Source organism: Clarias gariepinus, chromosome 24 (genome assembly GCF_024256425.1).
Source record: "Clarias gariepinus isolate MV-2021 ecotype Netherlands chromosome 24, CGAR_prim_01v2, whole genome shotgun sequence".
NCBI lineage: Eukaryota > Metazoa > Chordata > Actinopteri > Siluriformes > Clariidae > Clarias > Clarias gariepinus.
In genome coordinates, this window is record NC_071123.1 from 25,619,012 (window position 1) to 25,644,064 (window position 25,053).

The window sequence follows — 25,053 nt, forward strand, 5'->3', positions numbered from 1 at the left end:
ACATGAAAACAAGGGGCAGGAACCACAGTACATACCTACACAGATGACATGACGGAATCAGCTCCACATACACACAGAACATCTACAGAGAAACATTGCCAAACTGTGAGCCCAAGTCAACACAACTTAAATCAAAATATAAACTAAACAAAGAACAAAACAAAACGCCCACACAAATGACAGTGGTTAAACCAACATGACAGCTAAACAGCTATTTATAGTTATATTAATGGCTACCTCGGCTCAGGTGTGCACTCGCATCACCTGACTGAGGTGCCTTCTGGGAAACTGAGTCAGCCAACAAAAACGACAACTAAAAAACAGCGACCTCTGGTGGTGGTCCCTTACAGTGGCATAGCTGACAACCTTTCAGAACATCTTGGAGTGAGATTTTGAAAATAAGGGTATTGTCTTGCGTGTACACACACACACCATACACCCCACGCGCATACACCACACACCTCCTTACTCTGCATGGCTAAGGTTATGTATATTCTAGGAGGACAGAGAAAATTACAATATCTATATTGAGTTTAATCAAACACAAAAAAGTGCATCACTATTTATATTCATGGCAATATTCAGGGGATAACACACAAGAGAGAATCCTACAAAACACATGCAATATTATGTGTAATGTACAACGACAGCATTCACTCGTACTGCCGAAGTTCAGAATCAAGTCACAAAATAACAACAGAATGCAATAAGCAAAGGTAATAATAATAATAATAATAATAATAATAAAACATAATGGAGAAAGCACAGTCAAAGAAGTATCATTATTAAAGAAAATGAATAATAAAGATCACCAATATTAAGTTGGATTATATGTATGATTGTCAGAGGTGTATAGTAACCAGTTACATTTACTCCGTTACATTTACTTGAAAACATAGAAAAATTACTTCTATGGGTATTTTTACTGCACCATACTTTTTACTTTTACTTGAGTAGATTTGTGAAGAAGAAACACTACTCTTACTCCACTACATTCGGCTCCACTCAACTTTACTTTTTTAACCATTTATTCTACACATACAGCTGGTAGATCTACCGCATGACTGTTTGACCAATCAGACACAGCAACAATAATCACATGACTCATGACAGTGACCACATGTTATTGCGGCTGATTGGTCAGGGGCATAGTGGGGAAAAAATTCAGCTGGTATCATATAAATTCATCCTTCATGTAAATTCTACACTTTCCAAATCTCCACCTATCAGTGTAAGCATTGAAAATTGTCAAGTCCCGGTTCCTCTCAGGTCAAAAGTTTAGGTGTAATACTGAACTCTACTTTTTCTTTTTCCTCACATATTAACAATACAGTTCTCATAGCCTTTTTTCATTTACGCAATATTTCTAGACTCCGCCCATCACTCACTCAGCATTCAACCCAAGTTCTTGTTCATGCCCTTGTTACCTCACGCCTCGACTATTGCAATGCCCTTCTTCTCGGTTTACCCCAAAAGCTTCTCCAACGACTTCAAAATGTCCATAACTGTGCTGCAAGAATCATTACTCTCACAAAATCAACTGAACATATTACACCAATTCTCATTCAACTTAACTAGCTCCCAATAACCCAAAGAATTCAATACAAACTCCTTCTTCTTACCTTTAAGTCACTTCGTAACCTTGATCCTACATATCTGTCTGATTTGCTTCACCCATACACTCCTTCTCGTCCTCTCCGTTCCTCTTCTTCTGGTCTTTTGTCTATTCCTTCAGTTAAAATGGTTAACTGCCAGGGCCTTTAGTTACACTGCCCCTAAACTCTGGAACGCATTACCCATTCATATTCGTCAGTTGGATTCTATTAACATTTTTAAATCACAACTTAAAACTTACCTCTTCAAATCTGCTTATTCATTGTAATTTTATTTATTTATTTATTTATTATTATTATTATTATTTTATTTAGTTTTTTCTCCCTAATTTTTATGTATTGGTGTTTTATTGCATGTGTTTCTGCTGTAAGGTGTCCTTGGGTGTCTTGAAAGGCGCCATCAAATAAAATGTATTATTATTATTATTATTATTATTATAATTAAATCTGTAGGAAATACACTCACTGTGCATGTGCGAACAGAAGTTTCTGCATCTTTCTATATATGTTAACTTTAATTGTACGTATAATGTTACTTTAACAATATTTGAATATATTCATGGGTATATTTTGATACAGAATAAGCGCCGACACAAGTATTATACATTTTTATGCATCTGTGTACTGTGTATATACAGTATATTTAACATAATTTATGCACTATATAACACAAAATTTTTTTTTTTTCAAAAGTTAGTCACATTTTAGCATTCAACAATCAAAGTCTAATGGGCGGTCTGGTGATCCGTGGGTCTTATTGGTGCTTCTGTAAAATAACAGATAAAATAAAGGGTTAATAAAAATAAGTTCTGTGGTTTGCAAGTTTATATATATATATATATATATATATATATATATATATATATATATATATATATATATATATATTTTTTTATTTTTTTTTTGCTTAATATGTTAAAGCTCTTTGGTTTATTAACCTTCTTCTGTATTGCCTTGACCACCTGCTCCAGTGTTGGCTTGGGAGTTACTATACTTGAACTTTGCCAAAACCAAGATAACCACAAGCATTAGGGCAAGTCCTGTAACCTAATTGGGAAAATTAATAAATAAATAAGCAAATATTTAAGCCAGCACATCATTGGACAGTAAATATGTATTTTGTTAGAGCACTTAAAGATTTTTTCTTTTTCAGATACAATATACTTGCTTAATTGTATATTACTTTTTTATTAAAAAAGATACTGATATTATGTATAATACAACTAGTAGAAACAAGTAAAGGAGAGAAAAGATTTTTAGCAATGCAGCAATTTTGTTTAAAATGTACACAAGTGTCTAATTATCTTAGTGCACTTAGAGCCCACCTGAGATATAAATGTCCCCTCCAGAGTCCTCTTCTGAGCTTCTAACTTTGAGGTTTCATTGCCAGTCGGCTTGCACCATTTTCCAGTCCCCAGATCTTCAGACGTGTAGATACCATCCCAATTTGAATAAGCACAGGCCAAGTATCGGCCATCAAGGAAAAAAAGGGACACACAGGTAGATACAGCGAGAATAGAGTAGAATAATCTTTGTTTGGTACATTTGATTATCTTCACCTCCTTTTCATCTTCTCCTTGTAGTGACAGATCCACAAACAGTATTGTACAAATGAAGCATCCAAGAGCTGGGACAAAGCCATAGAAAAAACTAATCCAATGATTAAAGTCACTCCTGCAGGGACATACAAAGTTCTTTCCCAGAATCTCCTCCAGAGCCAAGAGAACAAGATTGAACATCCCAAAATGTCCCACATATAACTTCAAGAATTTCAAAACAGCTTCCATGATGACAGTCAGAGACAAATCAATGTGAATACAACGTCCTTAATCTGTTGTGATAAAATGAGCATTATTTAGTCACTGCTCTCTGATATACCCTGCTGTGTGGTGTTCATTGCTCCGCCCTTAATGTACATCCTGTATGAGGATCTTAGAAAGTAGTAAATCTAGTAGGGGAAATGGGAAAATGCCACATACAAAGCAAGGAATGTGGATTCAAGGAATTTACTTGTGCATGAATAAAAAACAAAAAAGACACGAAGCAGCAGCGCATTAATAACACATAATTACAAGTATACAAAGCTGTCTAGGTTTCTGAAGGTGACTTTGGTAAAACACTCCTGATCACTGATCAGAATTTTACAAGTTTTCTTTCAGGCTTGTATCTACCTTTACTTTCTTGTCCCTTTAAAAATACTAGGTAAAACTAAGTAAATTGCTATCTGTTGTTTCTGCATGTAACCCTTGACACTTTTACATGTTTTAGAGTAGCACTGCTTAATTCAGTATTTTCCCTTTAAGGGGGCAGGGTTAGCGAGTGCACGGAGAGAGTGCAGGGAAAAAAGTATCTGACTAAGTGACTGTGATGAGAGACTACACACCGCATGTGAGAGTCTTATTTTCCCCTGAAAAAAGGTTGTATTTCTGTTTTGTAAGAATATCCCTTGAATATGTGCTTTACTGGTATATGTATTATCCCAGCGAGAGTTGCCGAAGTTGAAGCGAATCCTTTACTCATTCTCTCTGTGGTTCTTTTTTCCCCATGACGTTCTGGTGAGTCAATTCTGTGTACATGTGCAGATATATATATATGTACAGTATGTGAAGTTGTTGTTATTATGGTGTCATCTAAAAAAAAAAAAGATACCAGTCAGAATGTGATTGTATTGAAGGAGAGCAGCTATGCACAGCTCTGCTAGCTTTGCTAATCATGGTGAGCATGTGGTGACCCATGTTTCATATAAGTTGTATAGTTTTTCTTCACATGTTGGTGGAACTGTTAACAATGTAATATGCAACTAATTTTGTGTTATTTGATTTATGTGGTTGTGTTTGTTAAAATGAGAAAAGAAAGAAGTTTAAGCATATTCATTTTCCCAACTCATGTTTTGGAAAAAAAAAAGAAAAAAAGATAAGACATGCATATGTAGTGTATGTACAAAATACCTGACATTGGGAATCTCATTGGGAATGGTTTAAATGCTCTGATGTTGTTGATGTTATTAATTTGAGATATATGATTGTTACAGACTGGTTTCTTTCTTGGCTTATTCATCGGATGATACAAATGGAACTCAAGTTCTTCGAATGATACTTCAGGAGTGAGTCTTACCAGCAGACATTCTACTAGCTGCACTTCATATATTTTTTCCCCAATTTTTTTCGTTCTCCGCTCATCCAACCTTGTTTCACTAAATGCCATTCCTAAGCGAGCGCTAGGACTTGGACATTGCTTTACACTTATCACACGAAATTGAACTTATTTTTTCCTTTCCCAAGAAACTCTTGAGCTCACTCGAATCCCGTGAACTCTCCATTTTCATTTCATGTTTCCCCAATTGTGCAAATTTCTTAGATTCAGCGTACACACAAATGCACTGTAGAAAAACCATTGTTGCAAAGAATATCCCACCATCCAGATATGAAGAAACACTGTGTGTGTGTGTGTGTGTGTGAGAGAGAGAGAGAGAGAGAGAGGGAGAAAGAGAGAAAGATTTCTCCTAGGAATCCAGTCGCAAAAGATTGATGATTGAAATGAGAGAAAGTGCCTTTTTCATAGAAGAGGCCTGGCTGTAAGCATAAATGGGTGCGGCTGTGAATCAAGCCAGCATCGTAACAAAGCTAAATCATTAGGCAAATACATGGTTCATCATCATGGTTCATCAAGGTCAGGTGAACTCACCAGGAATGTAGGGTTGATACAGTAAGTCCTTTACATTCAAGGAACATTAATTTTATAAACTTTCAAAGATATGAACATAATTCACTGAGTGCTGTGTGCAGCTTCTGCCAGTGCAGTACACGCCCATAATGTTCGAAAGCAATTATAAAAGCAGCGACGATAAACCTGGAACTGCTAAGAAGCCAGGGAATAAGGATGGAGTCAAACGTAGATAATAATTGAGAGAATGGAGTTCGGTGAAAAGATGGCAGACATTACTTGTCCTTTTAATATGAATCATTAAACCATCGACAGAATTCTAAAGAACACTTTACTATAATATACTGTGTATAGGCAGGTGTTATAGTACCCTAGTCTGTAGACAACATTTGTTGGACTTATGAACTTATGATCTGCTTGACCTTAAACAACCGGCATACATCTGTTATTAATTTGGCCTGGCCAGTCCCAACCTAGGAGGCAAATTCAGGACTACAGCTGTGTTGATAGCATCTTTGATCTTCCACTACAATGTGAGGGAACTACCCTACAACATGGGAACCATCATGTGATCCTTCTGTATACAGAAAATCTGGAGAAGATCACACAGCCAAGTCTCACTCTGAATCAAAGAAGCTGGTCCTAGAGGAGGTGATGATTTAGCTGGTTCAGGTTCTGTGGCCATGAGTTTATCTTAAACCTTTAGCACAGGAGAACTGTGCAAATTAGCTTGGTATGGCAGAGAAACGCACCATGGAGCACTTCAGTTCTGGGGTTTTCATCCTTTTTTTCTTTTTTCTTTTTTGCCCCAGAGCTACAGTATTATGGGTAAGGTGCACTCCTTGACCTTCTTCTGCAAGAAGATCTCAAAAGCCTTTTCTCTTCTTCTAGAAGGACGTGCAAAACATGGTCAAACACCACTTTTTCTGTGTCCACAACACAAGACCACAACAACTCTCACAAGCGCTAGAGTGAACATTACAGAAAAGAATACCAATAAGAAGAAACAAACATAGATGCAAGACAAGCAGCAACAGTTGTCTGTATCTTGTTTATCCTGCCCATGCATCCAGAGACGCTAAAAAAAAAAATTAAACATTCATGGTTCAAGGTTCTAATAACTTTATTAATCCAAGAGGGAAATTGCTAAACATGTTTGATATACCACTGTAACTGTCTGATTAATTAATAAATTGAGTTACATTAGGAGGGATATTTTACCCAAGCTCTGGTGTGGTAAAAAAAACTCAAGAATGATGAACAAGAATGATGCAGATATTAACAGTAAACAAAATCCAAATGTGTAATAAATGGAAAAAAAAAAAACAGGTGCACCAAAAATATATATACTCAGCAAAAAAAGAAACGTCCTCTGACTTTTAACTGTTTTTACTTTCAGTAAACTTAATGTGTAAATATTTGTACGAACACTAAAAGAGTCAACACCATAAGACATAAACTAAAAATGTTTCACAATGTGTCCCTGAATGAAGGGAGGCTCAAAATCAAAAGTACCAGTCAGTATCTGGTGGCCACCAGCTGCTTGAAGTACTGCAGTGCATCTCCTCCTCATGGACTGCCTATTGCGGACAGTCTGAGCACTGATGGAGGGATTGTGTGTTCCTGGTGTGACTCGGCCAGTTGTTGTGGCCATCCTGTACCTGTCACGCAGGTGTGATATTCAGATGTACCCATCCTGTGCGGGTGTTGTTACACGTGGTCTTCCACCGCGAGGATGATCGGCCGTCCTTCCCGTCTCCCCGTAGCGCCGTCTTAGGCGTCTCACGGTGCGGACATGGCGATTTATCGTCCTAGCCACATCAGCGGTCCTCATGCCTCCCTGCAGCATGCCTAATGCACGTTCACGCAGATGAGCAGGGACCCTGGGCATCTTTCTTTGGGTGTTTTTCACAGTCGGTAGACAAGTCTCATTAGTGTCCTGCATTTTTAGAACTGTGACCTTAAATGCCTACTTTCTGTAAGCTGTTAAGGTCCATTCCACAGGTGCATGGTAATTAATTGATTATGGTTAATTGAACATGCATGGAAAACATTGATTAAAGCCTTTACAATGAAGATCTGTAAAGTTATTTGGATTTTTACAACATTATTGTTGAAATACACAGTCCTGAAAAAGGGACGTTTCTTTTTTTGCTGAGTATATATTTGCAAAATATATACAAATGAAGGTGTGTAGGTGGATGATTTAAATGCCCAAAGTCCGGTTTATTGTAAATGCACGTGGGTGTGTCGAGAGTATGGAAGTATAATAGTGCCAAAATCCCTCAAAGCAAAATAGCAGGTTGAATTACATGAACTGAAAAAAACGTGTTGCAATAAATATGTTTGAATTTTTCTGCATTGCAATTTGATCTGAATTGAAAAAAATCCTTAGAGCATTTACAATGTTTGAAATTTTTGCCACTGCAATTTATTGTGGTTGTATATTTCAAGTAAAAATGTAATCCAAGCATTTAAAATTCAATGCAAAAAGATTCAAGTTACTAAATTGCAGTTCAAAAATATTTTCAAGTGTTAAAAATACAATCTTCATTATTTTTCAATCTTACAAATTCAGGTCGATAAAATTCAGGTAACAAAATTCAGGTTGCAAAAATTCAGGTAACAAAATTCAGGTTGCAAAAATTCAGGTAATAAAATTCGGGTTGCAAAAATTCAGGTAACAAAATTCAGGTCACAAAATTCAAGTCGCTAAAATTTAGGTCTTCACATCTGGGATATCACAGGAAGAGCAGTGGAGAGCCGATTGCTGTTGTCCGTGCCGCAGTGTACTTTAAAGTGTGCTTCCTGCTTCCTGTGCAGTCTACTTCTCAGAAACTACTTACCGATCGGAACGCAGCCCTCTTAACTAACAGGCCGGGTTGCCAGTTTCACAATAAAGTGTGTATGTGTTAAAATTACTCCTCTGCCGTAAACGCTATATTCAAAGCAGAGCCAGCGCTCTTTCATTCACACGCAAGAGCGATGGGTTTCCCGCCCCTGAGCTCGGTAATGTTACAGTCACATTCAGTAACCAGATGTGATTAATTTCCTCAGCAGCAGCAACAACATACATGCTGTTTAGACTTTGTTAAATTTATATTGCTTATAAATAAAGGTAAACACAAAAACTTTGTAATTAAGAAAAACGTAAGGTGTGGATAGTACGGTTTAATGTCAGTCTGATTAAAATATAATATAAATAAATTATATTTTATGCAATGCAATTACAACATTTCAGTTTAATATTTAGTATGAAGTCATAAGTCTTCATGTAGTTATTCAAACAGTTAGTAGTATATATGTATATGTGACTGTTTCATGTGTGTGCATGAGTGAAGTTTGATTTAAGCTTTATACGGCGACTCATAAATACCTGTCGCACTGTGACTTTGTCACATATAACATTGTACATCAATAGCTGCACTGCAATTAACCCCATTTCTATTTTTATTGTAATTTATATTTATTATCTTTATATACTTTTTATATATAGTTTTTGTCCATCATTGCACTAGTAACTCTGGTCAGTTCCCACATTACCCTGTGTATACTGACTGTATACTGACTGTAAGATATACAGTGTGGAGTCTAAAACCTGTCTTACTGTTACTGTCTCTATTGCTGTTGGATATCTGGAATTTCCTTCGGGATCAATAAAGTATCTATCTATCGTATCTATCTATCGTATATATCTGTCTTTATTCTTTGTCTGGAATTGTCCCTATCAGTTTATTTGCACAGAGTCAGACTTCTGCAGTTACTCTGGTGTCACTTGCTGAACCCATGCTGTTTGACTGCTTCCTAAATTTGTTTCTGCTGCTGTACTGAATTTTTCCACAGACTGTAACATCACCGAGCTCAGGGGCGGGAAACCCATCGCTCTCGCGTGTGAATGAAAGAGCGCTGGCTTTGCTTTGAATATAGCGTTTACGGCAAAGGAGTAATTTTAACACATACACACTTTATTGTGAAACTGGCAACCCGGCCTGTTAGTTAAGAGGGCTGCGTTCCGATCGGTAAGTAGTTTCTGAGAAGTAGACTACACAGGGAGCAGGAAGCACACTTTAAAGTACACTGCGGCACGGACAGCAGCAATCGGCTCTCCACTGCTCTGCCTGTGATATCCCGGATGTAAAGACCTGCATTTTAGCGACTTGAATTTTGTGACCTGAATTTTGTTACCTGAATTTTTGCAACCCGAATTTTATTACCTGAATTTTTGCAACCTGAATTTTGTTACCTGAATTTTTGCAACCTGAATTTTGTTACCTGAATTTTATCGACCTGAATTTGTAAGATTGAAAAATAATGAAGATTGTATTTTTAACACTTGAAAATATTTTTGAACTGCACTTTAGTAACTTGAATCTTTTTGCATTGAATTTTAAATGCTTGGATTACATTTTTACTTGAAATATACAACCACAATAAATTGCAGTGGCAAAAATTTCAAACATTGTAAATGCTCTAAGGATTTTTTTCAATTCAGATCAAATTGCAATGCAGAAAAATTCAAACATATTTATTGCAACACGTTTTTTTCAGTTCATGTAATTCAACCTGCTATTTTGCTTTGAGGGATTTTGGCACTATTATACTTCCATACGAGAGAGATGAACCAGTATCACCAATATTAGTAAAACTAGTCCAGGAATACGATGTGAGGCAACTCGGTTAGTGATAAACCTGATTTGGAGAAATCCTCAAAGGTCTCCATGATTTTCTTTGAAACTCCGTGTAAAAATGGCAACATAAACAGCGCTGATCCACCATACTTTCTCTTCTCCCCTTCCCGGGTGTGCTTCTGTGCGGGGTCAGGTGACCTCGTGCATCACCATCTTCCTAGCGCATTCTTGCGAGAATTAAATGCCCCCATTTTTGAAGAACAGCAGCTTTTTATCATTAACCTGATAACTTAAGCCTCATGCAGACTAGGACGGATTCAGCATGATTTTGAATCCTAAATAAAATCCTGGCTAAAGTTGTGTAATGTATCTTCAGTTTTAAGTTTTAAAAAATTCCACAATACACACCATTACACACACACACACACACAGAGCGAGAGAGAGAGAATGAGTAAGATTGTGTGTGTGTGTGTGTGTGTGTGTGTGAGCAGTGAAAGTGCTGGTGAGATTGTCTATGACTTTTTGTCACTTCCTGATTTCTCCTTGGTGAAAGTTACACTGTTACTCTTTTAACAGTGATGGAAAAGGTAAGTGGGTGTGGCTAACTTGGGGTTGGCTCTTACCTTACACGGCCCCACAGACTCTTGACTCTGACTCCTTTGTTTTAGTTTTTGGGTCGCATGTCATGCAGGAAGCATGTGATATTCTTCACCCCCCATGTTGATATTTTAAAATAAATGGGGTCCATGACTGTACAGAACAAATCATAGCACTTTGACTTTAACAGAGTTAAACTAAATTAACAGAGGAGGCCACCAGTTTAATCTAATTTACTTTTGGTATTTTAAAGTAGAGTAAATAATAAGATTACTTAATAATAATAATGATAACAATAATAATAATAAATAGATGCCAATAATGAGATAATTCCATTTATTTGACACTGCCACTCGTTCTGAGTGTTAGTCTGCTTGTTCCTGTATACTTTCACTGCTTTGGAACCAAACATTGACTGTTGGAGAATCCACTGAATAATAGTGGCGGATGTCTCCACACACACACACACACACACACACACACACACACACACACCCATTGTGAGTAATTGACACTGTGTCCTTAGGTACATTTGATATATTTGAGATTCCCTAAATGTTATAGTTATAGCTATAGGAAGTTTTATAGTGTTATACTATGGTGGTTGTCATCTCAACTTCTAAAACATCCACAGTACACACCCAAATACACACACACACACACACACACAGTTTTTTTTCTTTCATTTTCATTTTCACACTATGCGAAGAGAAGAGGGTGTGTTAGAGTGTGAGGTGAGAAAGTGAAAGTGCTGCTGGAATCTTCCGCGACTATTCATGACGTCCTGCTGGCGTCCGGTGAACCTTAACCTGTTACTCTTCTCATTAACATTTGAAGTATAAGTGTGCGTAAGTTGCACTGTGACTCCGCCCACTGAGTTTGAAGAGGTGTGGTTTGTTATGTCAGGAAGCCCATTAAAGCCTTCACCCTCCCAGTTGGTGGTTTTGTGTATGTCTCAAATCAGTGAATAAACACAGACTGTACTGAAAGGATACATAAAGGAAAAGCAGCAGAATTTAATTGGGAAGTTATTAAAGTATGGGGCAATAAATTCACAAAGTTCTATACTCTTCTATACATTTATTTTATAAAATCATGATGAAGTGTCTCTTTTGTTAGCATTAATAAATTTTTAAATGAAAAATTTAATAGAGCTAATCAAATTAACAGAGGAGTACAAGAGTTTAATTTATTTTATTTTTATAGATTTAAATTAGAGATTAAGAGATTACATGAGTTTTGTCTCAGTTTACTTAACAACCCAAAGGAAAAATTATACAGAGGAAATCACAAGGTCACGTAGGTGTCTACATTGTACATGAAATTCTTATGTGTCTAACATTTGGTTATATTGTATTATATTCTTATTGCATTTTAAATGTGTACAAACGTCTTGCAGCACAAGGCAATCCTGGTACTTGAACCCACAACCATCTGATCAGTAAATCTGTGCTGTTTCACCTAAAAAAATAAAGGGGGAGGGTAAATAATAAACCACACTGAATAGAAGGAACAGTTTTTGGAAACATAGGTTGATGTTTAGATTATATCTCACAGACTTATTTACCTGCTGCTCTCTCTCAGTTCCGGGTCATCATTGGAATGTCTCTAATCTGCTGAACACTAACACGGCAGCAGCAATATGATATTAGTAGAAGGAGAGAGATCACCAATGCTATGGCAAAACCCACAAACTGGAAAGAAGAAAAAAACTGAAATGAGTAAAAAATATATATTTGCATTTATATGGTTTAAAACCATAGAAATGGCAAGTGACATCAGTTTGCTATATTTATGCCTCAATTTATATTAGATATATTAGTCATCTTGAGTAATTGAGGCAGTGAACTGATAGGGAAGGTTTGACTGCTGATCACACCCATGTATGGTCCATCTATAAAATATTGGCAAGAAACGGCAAATTCTGTGATGGTTGGGGTGGACATACTTTTGGACACACTGTAGTTTAGTTTTTAACACACACTATATACTGATTCTATGTGAAAGCATTGTTGGCATGATATTTCACCCAATAAAACCACTGCTGATGGAAAATAAAGAAAATGATTTAGTCTTTGCTATGCGTAGATGAGAACTCACCTGAGATATGGTGATACACCTCAGAGTCACCTGTTGATTCTCGAATGCCACTATCTCACTCTCGTTGTGTTTGCACCACTTTAAAGCACCAGTCTCGGTGTACTCTCCACTCCAATTTGAACACGCACAGGACACGTATCGGCCATCAACAAAGAACAGAAACAGCCAGATGCAGGCTATGAGAGTGGAATAGAGATAATTGCCCCGTATTCCTCTGTCCTCGGGCTTTGGGTCCATTGTGCAAGTAATAAAAGGCACAATGGCATAACATGCACATTTCACTTCATTATAGCCAGGTTGGCAAGGACAAACAAAATCGGAATCAATCACTTTCTCCAAAACAACCAGAACAAGACTGGCGATCCCCAAATTTCCAACACGGCTACTGAGAAAAGCAGTAATACGTTCTCCACCAGACATGGTGAGGGGTCAGGCAGGCAGCGAATAAGTGTAAATAAGATGTCTTTATCTGTGTCTCGCTGATGAGTTTCTGGCTCTGCTTTATTAACTACTCTCTTTTATACCCTGCTGCATGGCGTTTATCACTCCTCCCCCTTATACAATGAATATGACAGAATGAAACTGAAGAGTTTCCCTTCCACTCCCTATCCAGATGACTGATCTGGATTAACAAGGTAACGTTCCGAATCCTGCTTTTAATTTTATCCCTTAACCATGGGTCAAGAAAACTGCACTAAACCATCTCTGAGGAAACAACATCAACAACATTCGTCTTAAAGGAACAACATCAGTTTCAACTTCTTTGATTCAGTGTACACACAAGTGATGCCAAGTCAGAAGCCATCAGTATGTATATATATGATATATATACTTTGTATCTGTTAATGATGTAATTAAGAACTTGTTCTGCAGGAGGGTTGATAGTGGTAGGTGGGTAAGAGGTCACCTTGTCAGCTCAGCTTCTAAAACATTTTACAATACACACCCAAACACACACATTCGCACACGAAAGTGAAATTCCAGGTGATGAAAATTGTGGGTAGGTGTGCTTAATTAGTAACGGCTTTTACCTCTACTATACCACATACTTTTGACTATTGTTACTCAGCACCTTGTTACTCAGCATTTTGAAAACCTGTGTTTGAAGTGTTTTGGAGAAAGCACGTGCTTTAATCATCCTCCCTGTTGGTAGTATTTTGTGATAGAGGAGAATGGGCAGGAATAACCATGATTTAATAGTTAGTTATTAACAATTATTGAGAGCTTTACCTCTGACTGTTACAGGACCCTGACCCTGAAGACTGTGGTGTAAAGAAAAATATGATGAATATACACTGTATAATGAAGACAGACTGTCCTGTATACAGGTATTTAAAGCCATAGTTCAAAACAGGTGAGGGCCGGTCAATCAACAGTTCATTGTGCAACTGTGAGGTTAATTTTGCATCTGTCTTGCCACAATTCCTGTGACCTTGATAAACTCTATTGGGAGTTGTGGTCTTTAGCCACTATTTTTCATATTGAGTTACGTTGAAGAGCTTGAGGATGTTGTCATCTTGGATCTGATAAAGATACACTTAACAAACAGAGTTACCTATGGGATTAAATTCCTTGTGGGCTTTGCCCTGGGATACGAATCTGGTCAATTGGGATAGTAAGCTTTAAATTCTCTTATTATCATGCCAATACACCATGGGTCAGAACCCAGAATATTTTATCTGGTCCATACTCCCTCCCTGTCCATGAGATTCTGGATTTTTCCTTGCCTGTCTGTTGAATTTAAGATGGCTCTTATCCTCAAGGCAGGTTGACCCACTATATGTAGGTGTTCAGGGGGAGTGTTAAATGAACTGGTTTTGCTTAAAGGTCTTGATCGGCCAGGCTTAAATTAGGATATATGGAATGAGAAAGGTTGCAATGATGGAGTAGTTACAGCTTATACATCAAGTTATTCATTTTCTGAAGAATTTTGTGTGGTCCAGTATAACCATGATACAGTTTACCAGGTTTACATCTCGTCTGACGAACATGATGTCTGTCTGAAAACATTTTATTCCAAGTTTTCTCATCTTGATCCCATACATGTGCATTTCTTTAAAACTAATTGACGAACACTGGAGCATGCATAATGTAATGTCTACACACACATTGAAATGCAGTTATTATTGTGCCCGGCCCAAGTCTCCTGATTCTCTGCACAGTATGTCCTTAGAAACAGTTTAATGTTCTAATTTGTCTGTTCTGCTTGGCCAGTCACTTGAGGTTGGTATCATGATGTCAAGCTAACTGTCATGCTCAGCTTTTTCATTAAATCTGTCCACAAATTGGAGGTAAACTTGGGTCCCTGATCACTTAAGGTGTCCTCAGGTAAGCCATAATATCAAAATACGTTCTGGAAAACGAGGTTGGCTGTTCAGTCATGAGAAGGCTGAAAAGAGTATGAGGTGTATTTATTTAGGGCCTAATGGGCATGCATTTTATTTGCTGATTTGATATATTAGAGATTCATGCAATTAGTGTGTCTTGAATGGATGTTGGGTTTCTCCTGGCCAGTGTGCCACCATTCCTCTAACACCTTCACAGCCAGCAATACATGGTTGTCTAATCTCAGTCATACAGTAGTTGCATTCTGCAGTTGGTAGTTACATAAGAGACATAAGAGCTACTAGGTGTAATTTGGGCTTGTGTGATCTTTGTAATGTGACTCCTAAAAAATTAGTCATAGTCTGTGTGTGTATGTGTGTTTGTGGGTGTGTATTTCTTATGTTAAATGGCACATCATACTTTTTTATCTGTTAGTGATGTAGTTATAAATTAGTTCAGCAGGATGTTCTTTAACAACAGCCCACAAACAATAAACACATACTGTACATAATACAAATCTTCCTATTTTTATATAATAATTCCACAAACCTAGTAACAATTGCTATTACATTTGCAGGGATTTGTTATTTCTCTGGGAAGGTGAAAATCTTCAGCGTTAGAAATTTTAATAATTTCCCACAAATATAATATTATGTTTGTTTAATGATTATTTTGACAGCTGCAGATTTGTATGACGTTTCTGGGCTGTTATTATGTTGGCAGGTCCTACATGTTCTGTAGTAATTCACATTATTAGCTTAAGCTAGGGACACATTTGACTTTCACAATCTAAAAAGACTGGGAGTATACACTAACCGACTGGCTTCCACAGATGTTTGTGTAATGACTTAAAAACTATGGATCAGAGACTTAATTACAGCACCAGATAAGAGATCAGACACTTCATGAAGGTCAGTCCAACTAAGGCCAACTAAACACACCAAACTCTCACAATAACTCACATGAGAGCAAGAATACACTTTCAAGAAAAAGAAGAGAAAACAAACATGGCTGCAATACAGACAGCAACAGTTCCCTCTATTTCCTGTATCCTTCCCATGATCCCGCCTCCTCGTCAGTGACCTCAGTTTCCAGTGTATGCTACGATTAAACAACAAGAGTCTGCCCTGAAAAATCAAACATGTTTGATGAACTGCTGCTCATGTTGAAAGTCTGAGAGTCTCAGTCACACACTGACAGAGTCCAGTGCCAACTTGGAATACTATACAAAATCCTTCTGAAAACTATGACACGTATAGCTTTTGATTTTAAGTTCCACAATGTACACCCAAACATAGAGACAAATACACACAATCAATCTCTCTCTCTCTCTCTCTCTCTCTCTCTCGCTCGCTCACACACACACACACACTGCATGCAAGAAAAAGGGTGATTTAGATGCGAGAAGGTTGAAAGTGAAAGTGAAAGTACTGCTCAGGTCTTCTGTTGCATTTTGCTACTCTGTTACTTCCTGCTTTCTCTTTAGTTCGGGCTATACTGTTAGAACAGTGATGAGAAGAGTAAGTGGGTGTGGCTAATTAGGAGCGTCTCTTACATTCACACTGCTCCACAGACTCTATCTCTCCACTGATATTCAGCACATACATTTAGATGCACGATTAGGGGAATCTGTTATAGTGTGAATTGTCCATATGCATTGGCCATGAGTTATTTTGTTAATAATTAGTGATTATTGAGAGTATTGCCTCTGACTGTTACAGTGCACTGACCTGGGGACTGTCTAGTAAAGTTGGATATTCTACAGAGTTTTACAATTTATCTGTGACTAAATAGATTTTAGTGAATGTTCTAATTAAAACAGACTGTACTGAAAGGAGAAAAAACATCAGGATATAATCGAGGAGTTATTAAACTATGGTACACATATTTACAGTTTATCTAGTCTGTTTAGTTCCAATGAATAATTCGTCTCTTCTATACACTAACTTTATTAAATGACCATAATTTATTTATTTGCTTTAATAAGTTTTTAAATGAATGAGATCCACAACAAATTAAATCTCAACACTTTGACTCGGTGAAACAGAGCTAAGCAAATTATCAAAGGAGTCTTTCAGTTTCATTAAATTTATTTTGTATTTTAAATTAGAGTAAATTAAGTTATTACATAAGATTTCTCTCAGACTACTTTATAACACAAAGTAAAGATTATACAGAGATAGCAAACATTGTTCATTGTCCTGGCCCTTTTTGTTATATTTTTCATTGTAGAAACATTTTATTGCTAGCCCGACAGCGACGAGTGCTATGACAAAAGCTACAATCTGGAAAGGAAAATAGTGAAGTAAGTAAAATAATTGCAGTATTATACAAATTTGGAAAATTAATTATGCAAAGAAATAGAAAGTGGTACAAGTTTGACAAACCACATCTACAAAACTCTGTACAATTTTACATTAACATTCTGTGGAGGCAGTGATGTAGTGCAGTGGTGTATGCAGGTATACGGCAGACAGCTACATGTTTTTCTAGTCAGCACAGCTAACATCCACTATCAGTATTCAGTATCCACTTAAACATCCACTTAGATATGCTGATACACAGTCATGTGCTACATGCATGCCTTTTTTCTACTATTATTGGTAGATTTGTTTACGTTTAGGAAGGCATCCCTGTCGCTCTATTGGAACACACACCTAAATACACTATACTGGCGAAAGTATTGGCTCTCTTGCCTTCATATGCAAATGACCCTGAGTAACATCCAATTCCTAATCCATAGGGTTTAATATGATGTTGGCCCCGCCCCCTTTGCAGCTGTAACAGCTTCAACTCTTCTGGGAAGGCTTTCCACAAGGTATAGATCTACAGTGTATACACATCAGGCACAACTACACCACTGTTGGGGGGATTAGATGATCATCTGGGGCAGAATGATTGAAAGGGAAAAATACAGTGCAGGAAAGAAACTGTTCATACTCTAAAGTGTACCACCTCATCTCCTCCCCTGAGTGTGTATGGATCTCAGAGGAACTGCTTTTGGCTTTATGGCCTCCTGACCATGTGTTCCATCCATAAACCATTGGCACACTGTGTAGAGTTACAGTTTCCCTTCACTGTGAGATTGTCAGTGAACACAAATCCACACAGCTACGCTCCAACATCTAGTTGAAAGCCTTTACAAGGATGGGGTGCATTATACTGTACGTAACAGCAAGCACAGGGGAATAAATCTGGTACTGAGATACTCAACACATATATCAGCACATACAGGTGTGATGTCTGCAGTGCGCATACTTTTGGACACAGTGTATTTAGTTTCTTGCACACACCAAATACTGATACTATGTAAAAAAAAAATATATATATATATATATATATATATATATTGGGTAATAATTAGCCTTTTAAAAAAAGTTTTAATGCTTTCAAAAGCTGTGAAAGCTTTCTGTGTGTTTGGTCCTTGTTGTGTGTAGAGATCAGAACCCACCTGAGATCCAGTGATACACCTCTGAGTCTCCTGCATTCTCTCAAACACCACAGTTTCACTCCCGTTCGGTTTGCACCACTTTAAAGCCCCAGTCTCAGTGTACTCTCCACCCCAGTGTGAAAACGCACAGGACACGTATCGGCCATCGATGAAGAAGATAAACAGCCAGATGCAGACTATGAGCGAGTGGTAGAGCACTTTAATACATTTGTAATGATTTCCTTCATCCTTGGGTCCTTTATCCTCGCATTCTTTATCCTCGGTTCCTTTAGCCTCCGTGTCAACAAAGCATAAGGTAAAAGCACAGCAAGCAAAGGATGGCACTATGGCATAACAACAGCATATTGCTTTATTTAAGCCATCCTGGCAAGGACAAACAAAATCATGATCCATCATTTCCTCCAAAACCACCAGAACAAGACTGGAGATCCCCAAATTTCCAACTTGGCTCCTCAAAAAACCAGAAGCACCTCTTCCACTAGACATGGTGAGAGATCAGTAATGCGGTGAATGGAGGTAAAGAGGAGGTAAAGACGTCCTTATTTGTGTCTCTTTGATGAGTTTCTGAGACTGTTTTAGTAACATCTCTCTTATACATCCTGCTGTGTGTCATGCATCCCTCCTCCCCTCTTATACACTCTCACAATCTCATTACTATATAAACACATTTTTTTTCTCACTCATACACATATCCATAAATTGTCTTTTTATTTAATTTTTAATTTTTAATTTTTATTGAATTTTTACACCTCATAAAACCACCAGTGGGATAAATATTTAAACAAATACACCTTTACACTTTGATAAAACTCTCCATATCCTGATCTCTGATCTGATTTTACATGTTTTCCTACAGACTTGTATCTACTTTTATCATCCTGTCCCTTTAAAAAGTAAAAAAAAAAAAGCAGCAAGCAACAAACACCAAGTATTCTGATTCTTGTTGTTTTTGCACAGAAAAACATGTTTATATAATGAAAAAGACAGACACACCAACAGTGATTAGGTCTGAATAACAATCGTGCTTGAGCTTCCTGTTCTCTTCTTTGTAACTGCATCCTGTTTTTCAAAATACCTTAATTTGAAGAGCATCAACATTCACACAGGAAGTAGTGAGAACTGAAACTTCATTCTTCGTTTCCCTGATAAACACTGAGAGTTACAGTGAAGATTATCACACCTTCTTCTTCCTCCTGTATGGAAACGTGAACAACCTAGTTCATAACTACAGAATACACAGATAAAATGTATGATGTTCCATTCTACGAGTTGGTTGCTAATCTGCTCTTATACGAGATGAAAGACACACACACACACACACACACACACACACACACACACATACATACGCACACATCAAAGTCAACCATTTTACTTTCGATTTACATATTGTTTGCGGCTTTTTGACTTTTTGTGTTTTATCAAAATTCATTTTATAAACCTAAACAATGTGTATTTATAATAATTTGTAATAGCTGCTTGGTGTAATAAATGAGCGATGATGCGGTGTATTTGTTTAAATCGTTGTCTCACTGGTGTTTTGTAAATTATTTGAGGTTCTGACACACACACACACACACACACACACACACACACAGAAGTGTGATGTTATCTGCAGCTCTTAGTTTTCTGATGGAAATGTAGAATGAAGTTTTAATTCTCGCTACTTCTTGGTGACAAACATAACAACGATCTTGCATTAAACATACATTGTATCACACGCTATGTTTACTCACACAGTTTTGGCTTGTTTATCCACAGTTTATACATTTTTAAAGTGTAACTGTGTGAGTTCTCATAAATAACTAGCAAAGACATTACTGTAATTCCAAAAAGTTAAGTCATTTATATCCAGAGCTATACTGTAAAAAACAATCATAGGGCTTGTAATTTTCATTTTAAAAATTGATGTAATCATTAAAAATAATGTGCACATTTCATTAAAAAAAATAACTTTTCTGTGTTTCTTATAATTTATTGAGAATATTTTACTAATAAAATTAAGAAATACAATTTTACCTATTTATTTTAAAGAAATGAGTGCAATTTTTAAGCTCAATTTGAGAAACCATTTAGGCAAAAAAATTGCGGAAAAAATGCCTCATATTTATTTTAAGAGAACCGCCCCAATTTTCCAGGTTTGATTGAGTCATCTTCATTTGAATCTCAACAACAGCAGTGATCATACGCCGTGTTGAAGGAACAGACGGACTGTTAAGAAGTAAGTTAAGCCCCATACTAATTTTTATATTTTATTTTGATTTCCTAAATAAGCTCCCTTCTTGCACTAGTGTCAATAATATAAATGAAATAAATTAAACATTGTGAACATTTCTAAAAAACATTCTGTCCTCCATTAGCATCCTTGAGTTTGTTGTAGCGTCTCCACAGTTCACTAAAACAGGTTTTGGGGAGTTGGTGTTTTACAATGTTACTAAGATATGAACCTAGAAATGGTTTACTCTACAAGTTCTCTCAGGTTTTAGTACAGAATGTAACTATTCACACAAGAAAAGAAGTTAGCATATAATGCTAAACAGTTAATTTCGATGACATAAATTGTCAGTTACAAATTGTTTTACAAATTGTTTTACAGATCTTAAAACTGCTGTAAATGTTATATACACTATTTTACACAGTGTTTATTATTGATACCAGTGAAACATGAAATAAAAGCATGTTTAACACCAAAATGCATTATGTATTAATTTCATTATAAAATGTTTTTTATATTATTAACTAATTTTCCTCAATACATATGAGTACATTTTGTTTTATCTGCTTAAACTAAAAACAATTATTCCATTAATAATGTTAAAATCATCATGTGTCTGGCTAAATAATTTAGGATGTTTTTATATGATTTATTCAAGTAAATTCTTTTTAAAAAAATCAAACCTTTAAAACTGCTTAAAAATAATATGTGCAATAGTGTTACCATATTCAGTACCTAGTTATACAATTGTAAACGGAAGCGGAGCAGCTATGCTCATATCTACATAGAAATGGCATACATGAACTGTATCAGTCAGGATTTAGGCCTCATCACAGTACAGAGACAGCACTCGTTAAAGTAGTAAATGACCTCCTATTGGCCTCTGATCAGGGTTGTGTAACTATGCTTGTATTACTCGACCTCAGTGCAGCTTTTGACACCATTGATTACGCTATTCTTCTTCACAGATTAGAAAATGTAGTAGGAATTAGGGGTACAGCCCTCTCCTGGCTCAGATCCTATCTGACCCATCGTTATCAGTATGTAGACTTAAATGGTGATTATTCTGCAATCATCTCTAGTGGAGTTTGGCGTTCCGCAGGGTTCAGTTTTAGGTCTACTGCTTTTTTCCCTTTACATGCTTTCTCTAGGCAACATAATTCGTAAACATGGTATTAGTTTTCATTGTTATGCTGATGACACACAAGTATACGTTTCGGCAAAACCAAATGAGAAAAACCAGCTTACTAAAGTTGAGCAATGTGGGCAGGACATAAGAGATTGGATGTTAATTAATTTCCTTCTGCTTAATCCTGATAAGACAGGAGTTCTAGTCATAGGACCGCATACAGCTAGAAGTAAGCTTTTTGATCACACTGTGATTTTAAATGGCCTTTTTGTTCCATCAAGTGCAACAGTAAAAGACCTCGGTGTGATTATAGATTCAAGCCTTTCATTTGAAGCACATGTAGATAATATTACCAGGATAGCATTCTTTCACCTCAGAAATATTGCCAAGATAAGAAATATATTGTCACCAAATGACAATAAAAAACTAGTTCATGCTTTTATCACGTCTAGGTTGGACTATTGTAACGCCTTACTGTCTGGTTGTTCAGCTAGGTGCTTAAACAAGCTTCAATTAGTCCAGAATGCAGCAGCGGGAGTCCTCACTCGAACCAGAAGATATGAGCACATCACCCCTATCTTATCTACATTGCATTGGCTTTCTGTGAAATTTCGCATCGATTTTAAAATACTACTCTTGACGTATAAAGCATGAAATGGTCTCGCGCCGCAGTATCTGAGTGAACTGCTAGTGTCTTACAATCCGCCACGCCTACTTCGATCAAAGGATGCAGGCTGCTTGTCAGTACCGCGTATTATTAAAACTACAGCTGGGGGCGGAGCTTTTTCTTACAAAGCCCCAAAGTTATGGAATAGTCTTCCAAATAGTATTCGGGACTCAGACACAGTCTCAGTGTTTAAGACCAGGCTAAAAACCTATTTATTTAGCCAAGCATTTTTATAAATAGATTAGCCTTAGGTAAAGGAGCAGATCTGGGGGACTCATGGACGTAGAGTATTATGGTGAACTGGTATGTTTAGATGCTGTCTTCCTCACTCTCATTGATCACTCAGGTTTGTTGACGGTGAGGTGATTGGTTGCTTTACATTTCTGGAAGCCCTCATGTTTGTGTTTCCTTCTGGCTCTCCCTTTTTAGTTATGCTGTCATAGTTAATCCTGCCGGAGTCTCTGCTTGCACTCTGCACTAAATATACATTCACTTTTTACATTGTTCGACTGTGACCATACCTAACTGTTATTTCTCCATCTCTTTGCTCTCTCCTTTTCTGCTCTCTCCTCTCTCTCTCTCCCTCTCTCCTTTTTCCTCTCCCTGTCTCTTTGTCGAGCTATACATGTCGCTCCTGAGCTGCCAGTGATCCAGACCTCCTCTGCCCGCTGGACCTCTCTAACTCATCCTGGAGTCCTGCTTCTGGTTGGAGATCTCATCACATGGATGCCCCGTGTGGTCTGCCTGGAATGCGTGTGGTGACTGGGGTTGGTTCCACTTTTCCATGAAGGTGGTCCTGTCCTCGACTGATGCAGACAGCTGTTCTCTGAGGACCTGTGACTTCAGTCGCTCAATAGTTCAGGACTGAAATTTTTCACAGTCTACCTGAGCCTCCAGGAACAAACTGGACTTTAATCTTACACATCTTCTCTTATACTGAACTTCCAGTCTCGCATATTATTATGCACATCAATCCCTGCTATCTGTTATCACCCAGATGAGGATGGGTTCCCTGTTGAGTCTGGTTCCTCTCAAGATTTCTTCCTATTACCATCTCAGGGAGTTTTTCCTTGCCACCGTCGCCGTCATCCTAGGCTTGCTCATCAGGGACAATCATATAATTTTGATTCATACACATTCACATTTCATACAAACTTAATTCTTATGATTGTGTAAAGCTGCTTTGTGATGATGTAAATCGTTAAAAGCGCTATACAAATACAATTGAATTGAATTGAATTAAAAACGGCAAAGACCAATTAAACTTAATTTTTCGCGTGGAAAGTTGGAAACGTACTCACAGCGCCAAAAACTCACGGTGAATCATAATGAACCGTACTTATAGCCACCGCGTGAAACCACATAGGTGAGATAGGGGTATAACTCCCCAAAACTTGTTTCAGTAAACTGTGGAGACGCTACAACAAACTCAAGTATGCTAATGGCGGACAGGATGTTTTCAGAAATGTTCACAATGTTTAATTTATTTCATTTATATTGCTGACACTAATGCAACAAAGGAGCTTATTTAAGAAATCAAAATAAAGTATAAAAATTAGTAAGGGGCCTAACTTACTTCTTAACATTTTACACTGTTCGTCTGTTCCTTCAAAATGCCGTCTGATCACTGCTGTTGTTGAGATTCAAATGAAGGCGACTCAATCAAACCCGGATAATTGGGCCAATTCTCCTTTTTTCCTCAAATTTTTTGACTAAATGGTTCCTTAAGTTAAGTCTAAAAATTGCACTCATTTCCTTAAAAAAATAGGTAAAATTTATTTCTTAATTTTATTAGTGAAATGTTTCCAATATATTATAAAAAACACAGAAAACCAATCAATTTTTTTTATGAAAATTACAAGCCTCGTGATTCATTTTTTACATTGTATGCAAATATTTTTTCTTTAGTCTGTTGTGATAAAATGCGGTTTATTTAATCACTGCTTTCTCATACAGTATACCCTGCTGTATGATGTTTACTATCCTCTCCCAATATTCATGTGAGAATATTAGAAATATCTATTAGAAATAGGGGAGGAGAGAAAATGCCACATACAATGTAGCATGGTTTAAAAAAAACTATGAAATTAACCTCTAACCGCATCTTTATGATTTTGTTTAAGGAGTTATGTGTTACAATTTACTTGTTGGTGTATGAATAAAAACAACAACAAAAAAAGAAACAAGGAGTGCAACAGTCTGAGGCACTCTGATCACCAATTACAGTACCATTGCCTTTTACAGCAGTTTGAGCCACAGTTTTAGCTACTACACAGGCCAGCCTTGGCTCCTCACACACATCAATGAACCTTGGAGCACTACTGGTAGGGTTTGGCCACTCCAAATCAGGAACATCCCAGAAGACCTGCAGTTTTGGAGTTGCTCCGACCCAGTCATCAGGACATCACAATGTGGCCGTTGTCTGCTTCCAACTTCAGGAACACAATGTTCACTTGCTGCCTGATATATCCAACCCACTTCCAGGTGCCATAACCGGATAATCAGTGTTATTTACTTATTTAATGATGATAGATAGATAGATAGATAGATAGATAGATAGATAGATAGATAGATAGATCATTGTTTGTTTGGGAGTGAATTTTGGTATAATGCATTGTGTTTGAATTTACAGTATGTACAGTATTATTGTTTGGGTTTGTTTAAG

General features: G+C 37.0%; 2 long non-coding RNA genes across 2 annotated transcripts; both read right to left on the bottom strand.

Annotated features, from left to right (window-relative positions):
* Positions 1–2,126: 2,126 nt before the first annotated feature.
* On the bottom strand, positions 2,127–3,435 carry LOC128512308 (uncharacterized). The gene is made up of 3 exons (XR_008356284.1): positions 2,939–3,435; positions 2,552–2,660; positions 2,127–2,379 (listed from the first exon to the last, which is right to left on the bottom strand). It is a non-coding gene; the product is annotated as an uncharacterized LOC128512308 (long non-coding RNA).
* An 8,233-nt stretch (positions 3,436–11,668) lies between these two features.
* LOC128512305 (uncharacterized) lies at positions 11,669–18,937 on the bottom strand. Its single transcript, XR_008356281.1, has 3 exons — positions 18,378–18,937; positions 12,069–12,195; positions 11,669–11,962 (listed from the first exon to the last, which is right to left on the bottom strand). It is a non-coding gene; the product is annotated as an uncharacterized LOC128512305 (long non-coding RNA).
* Between the last annotated feature and the right edge of the window lie 6,116 nt (positions 18,938–25,053).